This window comes from Coenobita brevimanus, chromosome 4 (assembly GCF_032717465.1).
Source record: "Coenobita brevimanus isolate Jiangsu-jjx chromosome 4, ASM3271746v2, whole genome shotgun sequence".
Taxonomy (NCBI): domain Eukaryota; kingdom Metazoa; phylum Arthropoda; class Malacostraca; order Decapoda; family Coenobitidae; genus Coenobita; species Coenobita brevimanus.
In genome coordinates, this window is record NC_136957.1 from 15,918,257 (window position 1) to 15,935,728 (window position 17,472).

At 44.6% G+C, this 17,472-nt stretch overlaps 1 pseudogene; it reads left to right on the forward strand.

Moving 5' to 3' along the window:
• The first annotated feature begins 14,588 nt into the window (after positions 1–14,588).
• LOC145397073 (5S ribosomal RNA) lies at positions 14,589–14,702 on the forward strand (annotated as a pseudogene).
• Positions 14,703–17,472: the final 2,770 nt, after the last annotated feature.

Genomic DNA, 17,472 nt, shown 5'->3' on the forward strand with positions numbered 1-17,472 from the left:
ATTTCTGGGGACATCTGTGTCATGTTTGACATTAAATACAGATATGAATAGAAAGATGGTACCTGAGGGGGAAAGCGGTTCTCTGAGCAACATAGTGGTGAATGAGGAAAGATCTGAATTAGTGATATACCTAGATTTGGTAGCAGAAACGAAAGGTGAGCATGCCCAGGAAGTGGAAATAAGAGTAGCAGAGGGGATCAAAATTGCTGGTGGTATGAAGGCCTTGATACTAAGCAGAGGGCTGAGTGCAGAAGCTATAATATGATTGTCACAAAGTGACTTACTGTCCACGTTAATGTATGGTTATGAGATTATTTTGTACAACATGGGAATGAAAAAACAAGAGTAAGGGCAGTGGAAATGTGGGCTTTGAAGAATTTTTGTGGTGTGTAAAATGAACAGCTTAAGGATTAGTGTGATGCATGAAAGATGTGGAATAAGGAAATCTGAGAACATTTTGTTTAGATGGTATAGCTATGGAGAAAATAAATGTAAATATGATAGCAGCGGTGACGGAGGCAGAAGCAGCAGCAGCGGCAGTAGCAGCAGTGGTAGCAGCAGCAGCAGCTGTGACAGCAGCAGCAGCAGCAGTCAATTTTTTTTTCACAAAAAACGTCCCTATGGCCGCTTTGACACAAGGCCACCAATGGTGGCCACCGATGGCCGCAATTAGTTGCCTCCCATAGTTTTCAATGGAGCCTTTCATACGAGGCCACTGCGGTTGCCCGGCTGGCAACCAGCTCCCGGCAGTGGCTCGCTCGCACAACTGGTGTCTGCCACTGGCGGTTGCTGCCACTCGCTGTAAAGCATTTTTTCAAATCGGAGCTTTCATATGGCTACACTAGTTGCCGGTCCCTTCACACTGGGCCACCAGTGGCGGCCACCGGTGGTGGCCACTGGTGGCCTCGTGTGAAAGCAGCCTATCAGTATGATGAACATTTAGATTAAATGATAACTAATCACTGTCATACACATAAATATGGAAACCTCATAAATATTCAGTATTTGGTAGATGCACAAGTGAGTTTTACATACAGACATACATGTGTATACATGTCCATGGACACATATACTTCGGTTTTTGCTTATTACATAAAATCACTGTATATTAGCAATCAACAGTATCCCTTAACCCCTAACCACCAGCTGACGTGTATAGCCGTCATGATTCAGGGCAAAGAGCACCGCCGGCTGACAGCATATACTGCACTCACCTTCCCACCACCCTTTGAACTCACGACCATTTTCTATGATAACCACCGGGTAGGTAGGACCCCCAGGTACCCCACAGATGCATGGTTCAGTCTGTACATGGCACTGGTAATGAGAGCAGTCATGTCTTCTTCTTCGTCATCGTCCGATTCTGTACCACCGCGTGCAGGGCTGATAGCCTCATCAGCCCCTGCGAAAGTTCTGTCCTTAGCACCAGAGAAAGGGCTCAGTGATAATGCCTTTGGTCGTGCCTTGGACGACACCATGTCCTCAAGGACACTTAGTGAAGGCACATCCTCAGTGGAAAGAAGGAGCTACCATGTCGAGAGAGACATCTCTTGCCCTCCGACCCCCACCCGCTCTCAGATGCCTGAAAAGGCTCTCAGACTCCTGCAGGAGGAGGGCAGGGTCTTTGACAGTGACAAGTTCACTGAGGAGGAGGAGGTAGATGACCCTGTACACTGGGCAGGTGAGCGTGGAGTTGGTGGTCATCAGCGGAATAAACATCAATGAGCTGTTTCACTATCATGTCTCGCCCTCTAACGTTCACCTTCACTTCAACCGAGCACCTCAAGGGTGGAATCACCACAACTGGGCCCTTCAGGAGTGGAATTTTCCACACGGGCACCATGTGGTGTTACTCAACACCAAGCGTCCCCCCAGGTAAGGCCCAAGTCAGGTGAGTCATCACCCTCTTACTCCCCCTTTTCCCACATCTCTCCCTCTCCTTTCCCCTCACCCCCTGCCCGTGGGCATGCACATGGACATGCATGGAAGCAGAAAAAATGTCCTGCATAGGGCAGACGGCCCGCTTTACCATGTGTGGGTAGAGTCGATACCTTTGTATGGGAAGATGGGGCAGGATTTGAGTCGTCTGTGCCGGTGTTCGATGAGGAGGGAGCAGGTGTGCAGGAGGATGAGCTTCCCCCCAGGCCCTGGACTATTAGCATTATATTCAGGACTATTTTCACGACTGCTGTAATGCAAAACCTGGTGAAAGAAAGAAATTTCCACCAGGCCATGAGTGTGCAGTGGCTGGACATGGCTGCCAGCAAAAGCAAGTACATGTGTGACTGGATACCTGTGGAGGTGGGGTGGATGTTTGTGTGGCTAGCCTTACCATGTTGATGGCGCACGTAAGAAAACATGTGCTCCATGACTACTGGTCAGTTGATGAACTCATGGGCACCCCTGTCTTTGGTAAGTATAGGGCCTGTGACAGGTACCTGGCCATCCTGAGGCTCCTTCATTTCAATAGAGATTACGGGCCTGCACCAAATGACAGGGTGTGGAAAATTAGACCAATCCTAACAATGCTCAGGGAGTCATTTGTCTGGGTTTTTCATCCGTTTCGGAAAGTGGTAACTGATGAGTCGTTGGTGTCATTCAGGGGCAGGCTGGCATTTACTCTGTATGTGCCATCCAAGTGTCACCACTTTGGCCTCAAATTCTATGTCCATTGCGACTGCAAAACTGGATATGTGCTAGATATGATAGTTTATTCGGCAACAGATACCTAGTGATGATCCTCACTGTTTCTCAGCATCAGTCGTGAAAGTGCTGATGGAAAGGTATTTCAACAGGCACCACATTCTGTATACCAATAATTATTACACTGTCCTGGCATTGACCAAGTATTTGCTTGAACATGGTACTGGGTCCTGTGGAAGTGTCAGGGCAATCAGAATGAATTTTCCCTGTATTTCCAGCAAATACAGCAGACCCTAGTAATTCGCAGGGGTTAGGTTCCAGAGACCCCCGCGGAAGGCAAATTCCGCAGATACTCAAGTCATCATCCCAAAATGGCATATAATTTCCACATGAGCTAAGCACGTCCATGAAATAATAAAAACATACTTTAAAATATTACAAATACATATTAACACTCACCAAAAGACAGTGTATTCTCTTCATAACCTTCGTACAACGATGACAATTGCTGTATGATGATGATTGCTGTATGATGATGACGATGGTTGTACAGTAGTGCAGTTCCTACAGTGTCAAGTGGTGAGGCGACGAGATGTGTGGCAGCACTGTAGGTAAGCTGTGAGTCTAGTCTGACCCTTCTGACAGGATGCCAGATAACATCTTATGCTCTCTCTTTGGCTTAGAAGGATTGCTTTTATCCTTTACTTGTTTCTTGGGAGCCATTTTTCACATACACAGTGAAGTACAGTAGAGTTGTCAACACGAGAAGGGCAACAACGACGTAAGTAATGAACTGACTGGTGTTTACAATAAGACTGGTGGAGAGGTGGGAATGCCCGTGGGTGTGAGTATGCTAACTGTAACAACAAAAGAAGTGCTTGTTGTGTGCCAGTTTCAAATTAAGTTACAGTGTATTGTACAGTATTATAATAAGTTTGATCTGCATGTGGTGTATAATACACCACAAAGTATTGTACTTCGCATTTCACCTACACATGTGGTTTCCTTCTCTCGTGCCCTTTCCACATTTCACCTACACATATGGTTTCCTTCTCTTGTGGCTTTTCCCCACCTTGTTCTCGTACTTACATCGCTACTAGTGCCACTGCTAATAGTATTCAATTTCTCATTCCTCCTCATCTGTACCAGTGCCACTACCAATAATATTCAATTTCTCATCCCTCCTCATCTGTATTAGTGCCGCTTCCAGCAATATTCAATTTCTCTTCCCTCCTCACCTGTACCAGTGCCGCTACCAATAATATTCAATTTCTCTTCCCTCCTCACCTATAGTGGTGCCTAAAGCAACCAAATTTGCTTATTCAGGCCACCTAGGTGTACCGGTACTCCGTCTACCTCATTAAGGGGCTTAAAACCGGGAGGGTGACCTAGCTCGCCCTCCTTTTCCCTCTCAACTTCACCCAGCTGACTACCTGCCTTGCTCTCCGTCTCTCCTGGTAAATCTGGCCAAGCTATATGACTTTACACATACAATACATGATAACACATCAGCTCAGCACTCCCGCTCTGCACTAAATTCATTGCTCATATTTTAGTCTGTAACCATTTATCCATTTAATTGATCTACACATGATGTAAATGTAATTGCCCCATACTACTTTGAACCCATGCAGTAACTCTGTATTGCTCCAAGTCAGTAATCACTGCCCTGTCTATTTCTTCCCAGCACATTTGTGTTTATCCTTATCATTTGCCTTGGTGTAGCCCCAAGTAAAATATCCCCATAACTAAAACGGTACAGTAGTTACTTAGAACATGGATATCTTAACGCACATCCGTCTACCCCTTCCTACATTCACGTATGATATTAACTCAAGGTTTACACAAGTTGATGCGCCGTGGCCTAAAGATACCAGCGATGACAACAAATTCAGAGCAATTGTTCGCACTCTCCCAACTCAAGTAGCTGCCCTTGTGCAGGACGTACTCCTGACACCACCTACAGAACACAAATACAAAACTCTGAAGGAGAGTTCAAGCCACTCTCACGGCAGATGGGGCCACCTTATCAGATGACCTCCTCCAACACCGACTCCTCCACCTCATGCCACCAGACTTCCGACCCCACCTAGCAGCCCTAGGCCCTGACACATCACTTGCTGAGTTCATTGAGAGGGCGGACACTCTTTACGAAATTCAACAGCATTATGCAAACCATCCAGTAAGTGCAAACACCTCTTTTTCCCCCTGTCATAGCCCCCAGTGCTACCCCTAGTGAAACACTGGTGTCAGTGAACAGTTTTGGGAACAAAAACGGTTCCATATCAGAGCTGTGTACCTTATTAGCAAATTTAACAAATAGAATAGACAAGCCGTAAACGGAAAATAAGTGGCTTCACGCTCATACCCCCAGTGTTGCAAATCATTCTCCAGCCCTTCAATGTTCCAACAGTGTTCCCCCAGTGAACCGCAGTCGTAATGCTAATCCCCAAACAGCAAGGGACACTTTCGTGTTGTGTACCAATCATAAGCGCTTTGGCATGGAAGCCAGACGATATGCACCGCCCTGCATATTCACGGGAAATGCGAATGGCGGGAGACAGTCCCAGTAGTGTGTTCCGCCACACGCACCAAACGTCTCCTCAGTATCAGCAAACCCAAAGCCATGACACATTCCACTGGCTCCAGGGAACTACTATGGGTTAAAGATGCCACCTCTAGCACAAAATACCTTATTGGCACTGGAGCTGCATTCAGTATAGTCCCTCCTACCCCTGACCACAAAATGGCTTAGCAGCCCGCATTTGACCTGATAGCAGCAAGCGGCACCCCCATAGCCACATTCGGCACGGAATCCCGTCACGTGGCACTCGCCCAATCAGTGTCATTTACTTGACCGTTCCTTGTCACAGATGTTAATCAACCCATTATTGGCATCGACTTCTTGGAGGGACATGACTTGCTATTGGATACCAGAGGACAGAATCTACATCACAGATCTTCAAACTCGTCCATCAAAGTAACCGGGTGTGTTGGTAATCCTCCACTCATTACATGTCACCAGGAGTCTTCATATGATTCCATACTACACCAGTTTCCCCTCTTGACCTCTCAGATGCCCAACAACAACCGTACAGACCTTGGTGTAGAGCACTGCATCATCACATTTGGACTGTCGTTTCGCCTGTCCCAGATGTCTTCCCCCCAGAATGTCGTCAAGCAGTGGAAAAGAAGTTTCAGGTGATGCTCAATGAGGGCACCATTCAGTCGTCATCTAGCTGCTGGGCATCCCCTCTACACATGGTTCTGAAAGCACAGCACTGTGAGTGGAGAGCACGTGGGACCTATAGGGCACTGAATGCGATGGCAGTGCTAGATAGATACCCCATTCCCCACATCCAAGATTTCCACCACCAACTGCACGGCTGTCGTGTATTTTCCAAGATCGATTTAGTCAGGGCGTTCCACCAAATCCCTGTAGTGGAGAAGGACATCCCCAAGGCGGTGGTAACCACTCCCTTTGGCCTTTTTGAATACACAAAGATGATCTTCGGCCTCAGAAATGCCACACAATCGTTTCAGAAATTTATGGACCAGGTTGTCAGGGGGCTAGATTTTGTCAAGGTATACATCGATGACAGCCTCATCGCTTCTGATTCCCATGAGCAGCACAAATCACATCTCCAAATGCTGTTCCAACGTCTGCAGGACTACAGGCTGCATGTGCGCCTGGCGAAGTGTATCCTTGGTGCAGACAAATTGGATTTCTTGGGCCACAGTGTATCTGCCACAGGTAACATGCCCCTCCCGCAGAAGATGGATGCCATTAAGGACTTTCCATGCCCGGCTACACCACACAGGCTCAGGGAGTTCTTGGGGATGGTCAGTTATTATCACAGGTTCCTGAGAGACGCCACATACACACTAGCCTCCCTGAACGATCTCCTGAAGGGGATAAAAAGGACATCCTCCAAGCCTCTTCAGTGGACCACACAGTCAGACCATGCCTTCACCACCCTCAAAAACCACATCGCCACCGCACCCCACCTAGCATACCGATCACCAGATGACCCCATCACACTCACCACAGATGCCTCTGCCGAAGCTGTGGGTGCAGTCCTAAAACAACTAATCAGTGGTGCAAACGTGCCTGTCGCATTCTTCAGCCAGCCCCTTAATCCTGCCCAGTCCAAATACAGTGCCTTCAACACTGAGTTGCTGGCTATATATGAGGCAGTCAGACATTTCAGGCACCTTCTGGAAGGTAGAGAATTCACCATCCTCAAAGACCATAAACCCCTTATTTATGCCATGGCTCAGAAAGGGGAAAACTGGTCTCCTCGGGTGGCAAGACAGCTAGCCTTCATATTGGAGTCTTCCACTAACATCCAGCATATCAGTGGGGACCTGAACAAGATTGCGGACGCCCTGTTCTGTGGCGTCTCAGTTGTCGGCCCTAGACTACCCTCGCTTGACCATGCAGCCTTGGCCCAGGAGCAGGAAGATGATCAGGAACTCCAAGCATTGCTGCAGTCTGCGACCTCACTTCAACTGCAACAGTTTGATGTCACCGGCACACCCCAAAACCTCTGGTATGACATATCCTGCAGGACAGCACGGCCCTATATTCCCCAACGATCCTGAAGGCAAGTCTTCAGTCATTACCACGAGATGGCGCACCCAGGCACTCGTGGTACACACAGCTTACTTAGCTGGTCAGTGGTATGGCCAAGTATGAGGCGTGACACCACCAACTGGGTTTTAGCATGTGTGGCTTGTTAGTCAACAAAAGTGCATCATCACACCAAGACACCACTTCAACCGCTGCTCACACCAACTCAAAATTTCCACACTGTCCACATTGACATCCTCGGCCCCCTCCCTGAATCTAGGGGTAACCGCTACATCTTAACGTGCATAGATAGAGCGACAAGGTAGGTCGAAGCCACGCCCATGCTGGATGCTATGACTGACTGTGTGGCATGTCACTTCTTGGCATCCTGGGTCGCTTGTTTTGGTGCCCCACAGGTGATCATCACAAACCAAGGCCCTCAATTCGAATCTCGGGCCTGGCAAGACCTAATGGACTTCCTGGGTGCTAAACGCCACAGAACCTCTGCATATCACCCTCAAGCAAACGGGATGATTCAGCGCTGCCACCATCGCCTGAAGGAAGCACTGAAGGCACTTCCCCACCCAGTGAATTGGGTGGCCGCACTGCCAATCCTCCTCCTAAACTTGAGGGTTATAGAGAGGGAGGACACGGTAATTCCCTTGCAGAGCTAATGCACAGGGATGACTTGAGGCTGCTGGGGCTGTTCGCCCCGCAACCAGGCATGCCAGCCCTGGTTTTCCTCCCAGAGCTCCAGCAGGCAATGCAGGCACTATGACCAGTCCCTCCTCATTCTTGCCAGCACCAGATGCCGTTCATCCCCTACTACCAGACACCAAACAGGTCTTCGTGAGGAGTCACTGCACTCCACCACTTCAAACCTCATACAAAGGCCTATACCCTGTGATCACAAACTCAGACAAATCATTCACAATATACAAACATGGGAAATCATCCACAGTCTCTGCAGACAGAGTCAAACTCGCCACACCACAAACCCAGTCACAGCCAACACCCCACACATCATCTCCCAACCTTGCCAGCCCACCGACCACACGCACACACCCCACACCTCATACCCCGGCACCAACACCTACATGCACCACTCACACACACACACCTCCCATCCCCTTTGTCAATTCGTACCCTCCACTCCCTGTCATCACCACACACCGACTCAGTCGTCAGACAGTACAGCAAACCACTGCCACTGATGCAAACACTCCCTCACTACAACCCACACTACAATCCACAAACCCTACCTCGAGCACTGTCCCTACAACCACTAACCCACCCTTTCCATCAACCTCACACAATCCTACCTCTCACCTTACTTCCCCACCCACCACCCCTCACCCGGTCCTTACACTTAATCCACTCTATCTGTCAACCTCAGGTGATACTACCTCCCACATTACTCTCCCAGATCCCACCCCTTACCCAGTCCTTACTCCTAAACCACCCTCTCCATCAACCTCAGGCAATCCTATCCCACACTCTTTCCCCCCAGTCTCCAACCCTCCCCCAGTCAATACCCCTCATCCCTCAACACCTGTAGTTCCCGTAATCCCTTCACCACTCACCACAACCCTACAAACTTCATCAACAACTACCACATTTACCCACACACAATCAGGCTGTCTCAGCAAACCACCACAATTTTACACTCCATCATAATCTGATACCAAATACTGCAGACACCCCATGTCACACATCTACGTTTCATTTGTATTGTACAGAATATTTTTTATGTGTGTTCTCCCTCATACAATGGCTCAATTGTAAAGGCTGGCATAACTCTCTCATTCATTTGCTCATAACAGCTAAACACCAGTCAAATTCTCATACAGAAAGTTATGCCTGGCTACTATTTCTTAGTTTAGTCATGCCACCCCCCCCCCCGCAATTTATAACCTTACTCCATTACACATAGTCATGCAATGGACTAGTCATTAAAATTCCCCTGTCTATCACAACTGCTATTTGTAATTACTCCATTCAAATCACTTTCAAATGTTTGCTCACTTTGAAAACTGTATATAGATTTTTTTGTACCTTGTGCCCTAATAGTAATGTTTATTCTTCCTTTTTTTTTTTTTTGCCATGAAATGGAGGGGGGGGAGGGGGAGTGCTGTGGCATGTATTACACCACAAAGTATTGTATTTCGCATTTCACCTACACACGTGGTTTCCTTCCCTCGTGCCTTTTCTGCATTTCACCTACACGCATGGTTTCTTTCCATCGTGGCTTTTCCCCACCTTGTTCTTGTACTTAGCATCGCTACTAGTGTCGCTACCAATAGTATTAAATTTCTCATTCCTCCTCATCTGTACTAGTGCCGCTACCAATAATATTCGATTTTTCATCCCTCCTCATCTGTACTAGTGCCGCTTCCAGTAATATTAAATTTCTCTTCCCTCCTCACCTGTACCAGTGCTGCTATATATTCAATTTCTCTTCCCTCCTCACCTGTAGTGGTGCCTAAACCAATCAAATTTGCCTATTTAGGTGACCTAGATGTACCGGTACTCTGCCTACCTCATTAAGGGGCTTAAAACTGAGCGGGCGACCTAGCTTGCCCTCCTTTTCCCTCTCAGCTTCACCCGGCTGAGTACCTGCCTTGCTCTCCGTCCCTCCTGGTAAATCTGGCCATGCGGTACGACTTTACATATACCGTACAATACACGTAAACACATCAGCTCAGCACTCCTGCTTCGCACTAAATTCATTGCTCATATTTTAGTCTAACTGTTTATCCATTATATAATTGATCTACACATGATATAAATGTAATTTCCTTGTACTACTTTGAAGCCATGCAGTAACTCTGTATTATTCCAAGTCAATAATCATTGCCCTGTCTATTTCTTCCCAGCATATTTGTATTTATCTATCCTTACCATTTGCCTTGGAGTAGCCCCCCATAAATATCCCCATAACTAAAACACTACACGCAGAAACTAAAATCTGCGGATGCAAATTCCGTGGATTAAAAGGGTCTCCTGTACTGAAAAAGGAGCCCTTCTTACCAAGAAATGTGGCGACATTTTAGTCCTTCTCTGGCATGACAAGAGGCGGGTTAACATGATGTCAACAGTACATAACGGTGTGTTTGAGGAAACTGGAGAAACAAACTACAGGACCAGGGAACCCATGTTGAAGCCAGATGTTGTCAACGATTATAACATCAACATGCGGCTTGTTGATAAATCGGACATGCAAACTGGTGAGGTTGATTGCCTATGTTAAGTCCTACAGGTGGTAAAAGAAGGCATTTTTACACCTTCTTAATATCACTGTCCTGAACAGTTTCATACCGTTCAAGGAGCTTATCAAGAAACCTCTCTCTCTATGAGAGTTTGAGAGAGAGCTTGCACGCGAACTCCTTGAAGAATATTCAACTGCACAGGGGCCGGGTGCTAAGCAGGGGACACCGGCTACAGTGGACAGGCTAAGTTGTACTGAGTATTTCCAGCAGCACAGGCTGGTAGAGATTGGCTTTTCCACAACAGGTCGTCAGGTGTACAGGCGGTGCCACGTCTGTAACATGACCAAACACTGTCCCCCAGCATGAAAAGAGACAGCCTACCAATGTGCAGAGTGTAAGGTCCCCCTATGCTTGAAATGTTTTTCCTAGTATCACTTCAAGCATTATTATTGAGCAGGTGTGTGGGAAAGTGTAAATAGTATACAGGAATGCACATGTGTGTGTGTGTTTTAATAAATAGGTGACATGTTGGATATTACAAGTGATTTATAGTAAGTGCTATGATATAAGTGTTATATAATAAGTTCTACAAGTCCAGTGCAATAAGTGTTACTGTTTATTGGATGCTGGTGAAAAAAATATTGGAAATACCTCGAGTTAGCCTACCTGTTACCTGAAAGAAAACCACTTGTGAGCAGGCCAGAAAGAAAATTGCCTGGTTGGCTAAAACTAAATATTTTCACTCAGTACTCAGGAAAATAGTGCTGAATATAAGCATCAGTGTATTTGTGATGTGAACTTCAAATAATGTAAGTTATGTATAACATTTATAAGATTTTCACGATGCCCCTGATTGGTACAAATCAGTCTGAATTATAGGACAAGTAAATACCTCATACTCAGCCATACTGCATGAAACAGCCACAGCAATTACTTGTCAAAGAGCAATTACCCATAATCGTTATGTAAAGTGCAATTATAAGTGTCGTTGTAAAAGGAAATTATTATAACTGATGCAAGAACTGAGTACAGAAAAACAAAGAGCTATTTCCTTTCCCACACACCTACAGGGCATAGTGGCACTGTAAAACAGGCAGAAAACCCTTTGGGGAGCCAAATGGACAGGGTGATGACTCATCCTTAGGACAGTGAGTAAGAAGTCAAAAAGCGAATGGAACCTTACACATTCCAACCAAGGACGCCTGGGCAGTGTTCCAATCACCACCCCAGTCAGTGTTGCCAACACTAGCCAGCAAGTCCAGGGTCACAGTCAATGGCGCATGCTTGGATTCAGCCCGCCAAAAGTGTAAAACTACTCGTCTTCAGCTCATCCTTACTCATTGACGGGAAGACCTGGAGACCTCGGGATACCTTAACCCCTTAACCGCGGGCTTGTTTTGCTTTGACTTGCGGCTCCTGCGGGCATATTCGCACTCCGACAGACTCTCTAAAAATATTTGCCAAAAATCAGTTATTAGTCCTAGAATATTAAAATCACATATGCATATGGCACACACCTTCAGCTTTCTCCCGGGGTGTTTGTTGAGCCTTCGTCGAGTACCGTAGGACTTGTGGAGACCTCTGAAGTTGGGTAACGAAGTCTCCACTTTACACTTCCCGACAACCCATAATATAATTACCACAGCCTGATATTATCACTAGAAACACTATTCTATGATTCTCAAATAGTTTGGAATCCATACTCCAAAAAAAAAAAACCCACTGTGAAAGCAACGAAAATTACTAGCGCTTATATGACCTTCCCACTTGCGATCGTTCACCGCTGGTGTTCTGTCATTTATTATTCATAAATCCCCTCACACTTTATATTTCTATTACTGTGTAACACTTATATATATCTACAGTCTTTATCCATAAGTTTCCTTCAGTAATAGTAGTTTATTGTCACTGTAGGCATTCAATTTCTCTTTCAGTAAAATACGTAGCATTCACTTTCTCGTCCTGTATACTAGCGTTGAGAGTGAATGTCACTTTCACATTCACTTTCATAACTCATAGTATTCATACATGCTAGAGTGAAACTTTCACTTTCATTACTCCTAGTATTACTCGTATTCTTATAATACTACTCATTTACATTTCTATTTACGTTCTCTTTTATTTACATAATTTACATTTCTATTTTATTTACACTGTGTTATGCACTGTCACTTGCAGTAACTTATAAAACTATTTTTCACTATTCAATTATATTTACATTCATTGCTTTCACTTGTTGTTTACACATTATTTACATTTCCACTTGCACTGTTTTACTCACCAGAAAGATCATAGTCACTCTCTATCATTTGTCAGCCCTTTACCTCTTTCCACACGAGGTTTAGTAGGGGGTAGAGGTCACAGGGCCCTTTGCATGGGGCTAAAAAGCGGCGGAATTTGGCAGGCGCGAATCCGACGTACTTTCACCTTGAAAGACGACAATAAACTGATACTAGTGGCCTGCCTAGGGAGAGTGCAATACTGCCAACATCAGCCTTGTGAGAGCTGCTAATATATAGCTATGAAATGATTGGCAGGAAATCTAGACAATACATAATAAATTAGGTAGTTCCAAGTGATTGTAAATATCACTTAGGCTTCTCCCTTCCCTCTTTATATATATTTTTATTACAAGAATAGATTATACGGCATATTTCAAGGGGAAATAAACAGCGAAAATTAGTGAACAAGTGCACGTGAGGTGTTGTCAGCTGATAATTAGCCAATTCCAGGTGTATGGCACTATCACTTACCTTATTTCTTTTTTGTATATATTATTTGGTATAAGAATAGGCCATAGGGCTTATTTCAATGGATGAAATCAGTGGGAAATTCCAGGGAAGATTTACTTAGCGTAGAATACAGTGTGGTGGCCTGCAATAATTAGGTAGTTCCAGGTGAATGTAAATATCACTTAGGCTTCTCCCTTCCTTTCTTATATATATTTTTATTACGAGAATAGATTATACGGCATATTTCAAGGGGAAATAAACAGTGATAATTAGTGAACGAGTGCACGTGAGGTGTTGTCAGGTGATAATTAGCCAATTTCAGGTGTATGGCACTCTCACTTACCTTATTTCTTTTTTGTATATATTATTTGGTATAAGAATTGGGCATAGGACTTATTTCAATGGATGAAATCAGTGGAAAATTCCAGGGAAGATTTACTTAATGTAGAATACAGTGTGGTGGCCTGCAATAATTAGGTAGTTCCAGGTGCATGTAAATATCACTTAGGCTTCTCCCTTTCTTATATATATTATTATTACGAGAGTAGATTATACGGCATATTTCAAGGGGAAATAAACAGTGAAAATTAGCGAACGAGTGTACGTGAGGTGTTGTCAGGTGATAATTAGCCAATTCCAGGTGTATAGCACTCTCACTTACCTTATTTCTTTTTTGTATATATTATTTGGTATAAGAATAGGGCATAGGGCTTATTTCAATGGATGAAATCAGTGGAAAATTCCAGGGAAGATTTACTTAGCGTTGCACGGCTGGGCAGGCGAGAGGAGAGGGTAATGGAGGGGAGGTAGGGAGGGGAGTCAAGAACGGGGAGAAATGGCTAAATTGTCAACAATGGATGGGAGTACAGATGAGATTAGGAGTGCTGGCTAGTGTTGGACACTGGCAGCACTGATAGATGATACAAGCTACCACTTGAAAGCCCGGGAGAATTCAAAATAACACAGAATCACAAAAGTGACGCCCCGCAGTATGATCCCTTGCTCCCAAACATCATGAAAGTGACGCCCCACGGTTAAGGGGTTAATTGCTCAAGCTATTACAGTTTGCCAAATATTAGGATTTGAAGTAAGGGTATTTTTGCCAAATCTTGGAAATCCCCCATAAGGAGGAGTGGATGACTGCCGGAAACCCCCGGCGTGTAGGGGTCAGGAAATCAGAAGTCACAGGATTTTTTTTTCTAATTAAGAGGATTTTAGCTAAAGTAGTAATCAGTTCTCAAATAAACATCATACTCTACAAAGTTATTTATTTTAAAAGCATATAAAGGACATAAAACTAATATAAAATCATCTACACATGTTTGTCCACCATGAAGTAATGCAGGACCTCTCTGTTGCTCAGACATTTGTACACAGCACATTCTTGCTTTTAAAGTATGAAAAGTGTACCTAGAAATATCCACTTCATAAACCAATAACCACGTTGAGTACACCGCTTCCTGTCCGATCAGCGAAGTTAAGCAACGTTGGGTCTGGTTAGTACTTGGATGGGTGACCGCCTGGGAACACCAGATGCTGTTGGCATCCCTACGTGTCAAGTGGGGTTGGTGGAGGATTAGTGCCCCTCCCTGTAAAACAATTAACTCAAAGCCCTTGGCCACCCCGTTTGGGATACATGGCGTCTGGCAATGAATGAATGAATGAATAAACCAATACCTTGTGGACACAAGTAGGTCATACCCTGGTCATTATGTCCAAGTTTGGTAAGAATCAGTAAATTCTGAAGGGTATAAGTTCCTGCCACTATTGACAAGAAAGAAATAATACAAGAAAAAAAGAAAGAAAGAAAGAAAATGCGATTAATAATAAGTGCAGTACAAAGCTGGCCAATAACACACACTGAACAGCAGCAACATGATAGTGCAAAAGTAGCATATTTCACTTTTCTGTCACTCTATGACTGCTGGCGTATAATGGCTCACCTGTGATGGCTTCACTCCATTACTGTAAGTCACCTCAAATGATTTCAAAATACAATACATGATTTATATGAACTTTGTGGCTCATAAATTGGAGACCGCGCTCTGGTTTACATGATTAGTTAATAAGTAGGTCTAAAATCAGTCGGTCAGTCCCTTAACCATTTAACCTCCACATTACATAAAAAAGCATTAGCAATAACTGGACCTAAATAGGTGGAGGCGCTCACCATTCACTCACTCGATGCAGTGCTGCTTTGGGTGTCTGCCCTTTCCTCTCTTCCTTCCATCCTTCATCTTCTGTTTTTCTTTCCATACTGGGGACTTTTCACTCCCTCTTCTGTCTTTCTTTCCCTAATTCTTTCCTCTTCCTTCTGCCTATGGGTGACTTTACACTGAGTGACAAGCCAAATGGTTTCCCATACTCCAGGAAACTATTTACTAAGCTGGGTGGTAACCATATAGCCAAATTTTTATGGCGCCTGGTGGTTTAGTGAGTAATAAAGGCGTTCTAATCTGACTGAGCCGGTGAAGGCTTATATTCAAGGGATGGTTGGGGATTACTGTTTACTTAATGCCACTCAGGGATGAATGAGACTGGTCACTCTCATCTTAAATGTTATGACAAACTTGTCTAGTCAAGGGCTCGTACGCTTCTCATGGGACAACATAGGATTGGATGATGGAGATATATATATATATATATATATATATATATATATATATATATATATATATATATATATATATATATATATATATATATATATACCCGTAAAATTATATGAAAGAAAAAATGTTACAAAAAAAGGAAGACAGCAGTGTGAGAGAATAATAAAATAAGAGAAATAACTGAGAGAAGCAGTATCATATTCCCAAATCCAGGGGAACTGGTGACTTGAATAGCAGATTGTGGGGCACGCGAAATCTCCACAACATAATACCAGATTAGCCACACGCTAGTGCCAGATTACTATAGCCCAACCCTGGATTCCATTCCATAGAAGGGGATTAGAGTACTTGTGATAAAGTGCATCTTTTATTGCCTTACTGCAAACTGGCACACATCACATTATCCCTCCTCACACTGCCACGTCACACACTGTCACACTACAACATAACGTGCTGTCACACCTCACGCTGTCACACTCTGCCGCGCTGCACACTACCACACCTCACACCGCACACAGCCATACTGTGGCCATAATCTGCCAGGCTGCACACTACCACACCTCACACCGGTCACTGCCATACTGTGGCCATACCTAACACTGCCATGCATCACACTGTCACACTCGCTCTGCCACATCATACACACTGATACATTTTAGAGTGTCACATTTCACATACAGTACATCGGCACTCGACTTCATCTCATATTGCAACCCTCAGCACTGCCACATTTTACACACGCTGCAACTCCCCACAACAACACACTTTACACTGATTCAGTCCATGCCACCACTTACACTGCCACAAGTCACAGTCGCACTTTACACTGCTAAGCCCCACACTACCATTTCTAACAGTGTCGAACATTGCCACATTTCACACTGCCACGCAGCAAACTGCTACACTACACACTGCGATACCTCACACTACCGTGACTCTCTCTCTCTCTCTCTCTCTCTCACACACACACACACACACACACACACACACACACACACAGCTTACATTGCCTCGCCTCCTACCTCTACTGCACACATACTCATTAAACACCCTACATATACAGCTGCATACAGCTATAATCTCATTAACAAACAGTAGGACTGGGGGAAGAAGGTGAGGGAGTATTAAAAAAAAAAAAAAAAAAACTGACTGCGGAATTAGCGCCTCCGAGTTCATATTCCGAGTGCTGTAAGGAAATAAGATGATGATGATGATAATTATAAGGACGACGACGATGACGACGAGCATGTGCCGGAAAAATATTTAAGCCCTCCCGTAAGGTGACGCAGATATTTCAGTGTTGCCTAAGGCAGACGTTTTATTCTACTCAAGGAAAACCTCTCATTGTGAAGGATGCCACAACGTCCTTTTTAGTTGGTTCTTGAAATCATCATACAGTCTAATTCAGATTCGAGATCTCTCTCATGAATCGACGTAAAAGTATCGTTTAAACAATTTTAACATATTCATGTTACTAGGTATCATATGCCATTCTTTAGCTAAGAGAGTGCCGAAATAGCGAAAGAGTTAACGAGAGCCTTATGTAACCCATCTAGCTACAAAGTCCGTCCAATAAAATGGTCTGAGGACACCAAACTAAAGTAGAAAAAAAACATCATCGAAAGATAGTGCTAAGCAGGCTCGCTAGCACCTCTTTCTTATCAACTTTAATACCACTTCCCTACAAAATTACTGTATTTCTG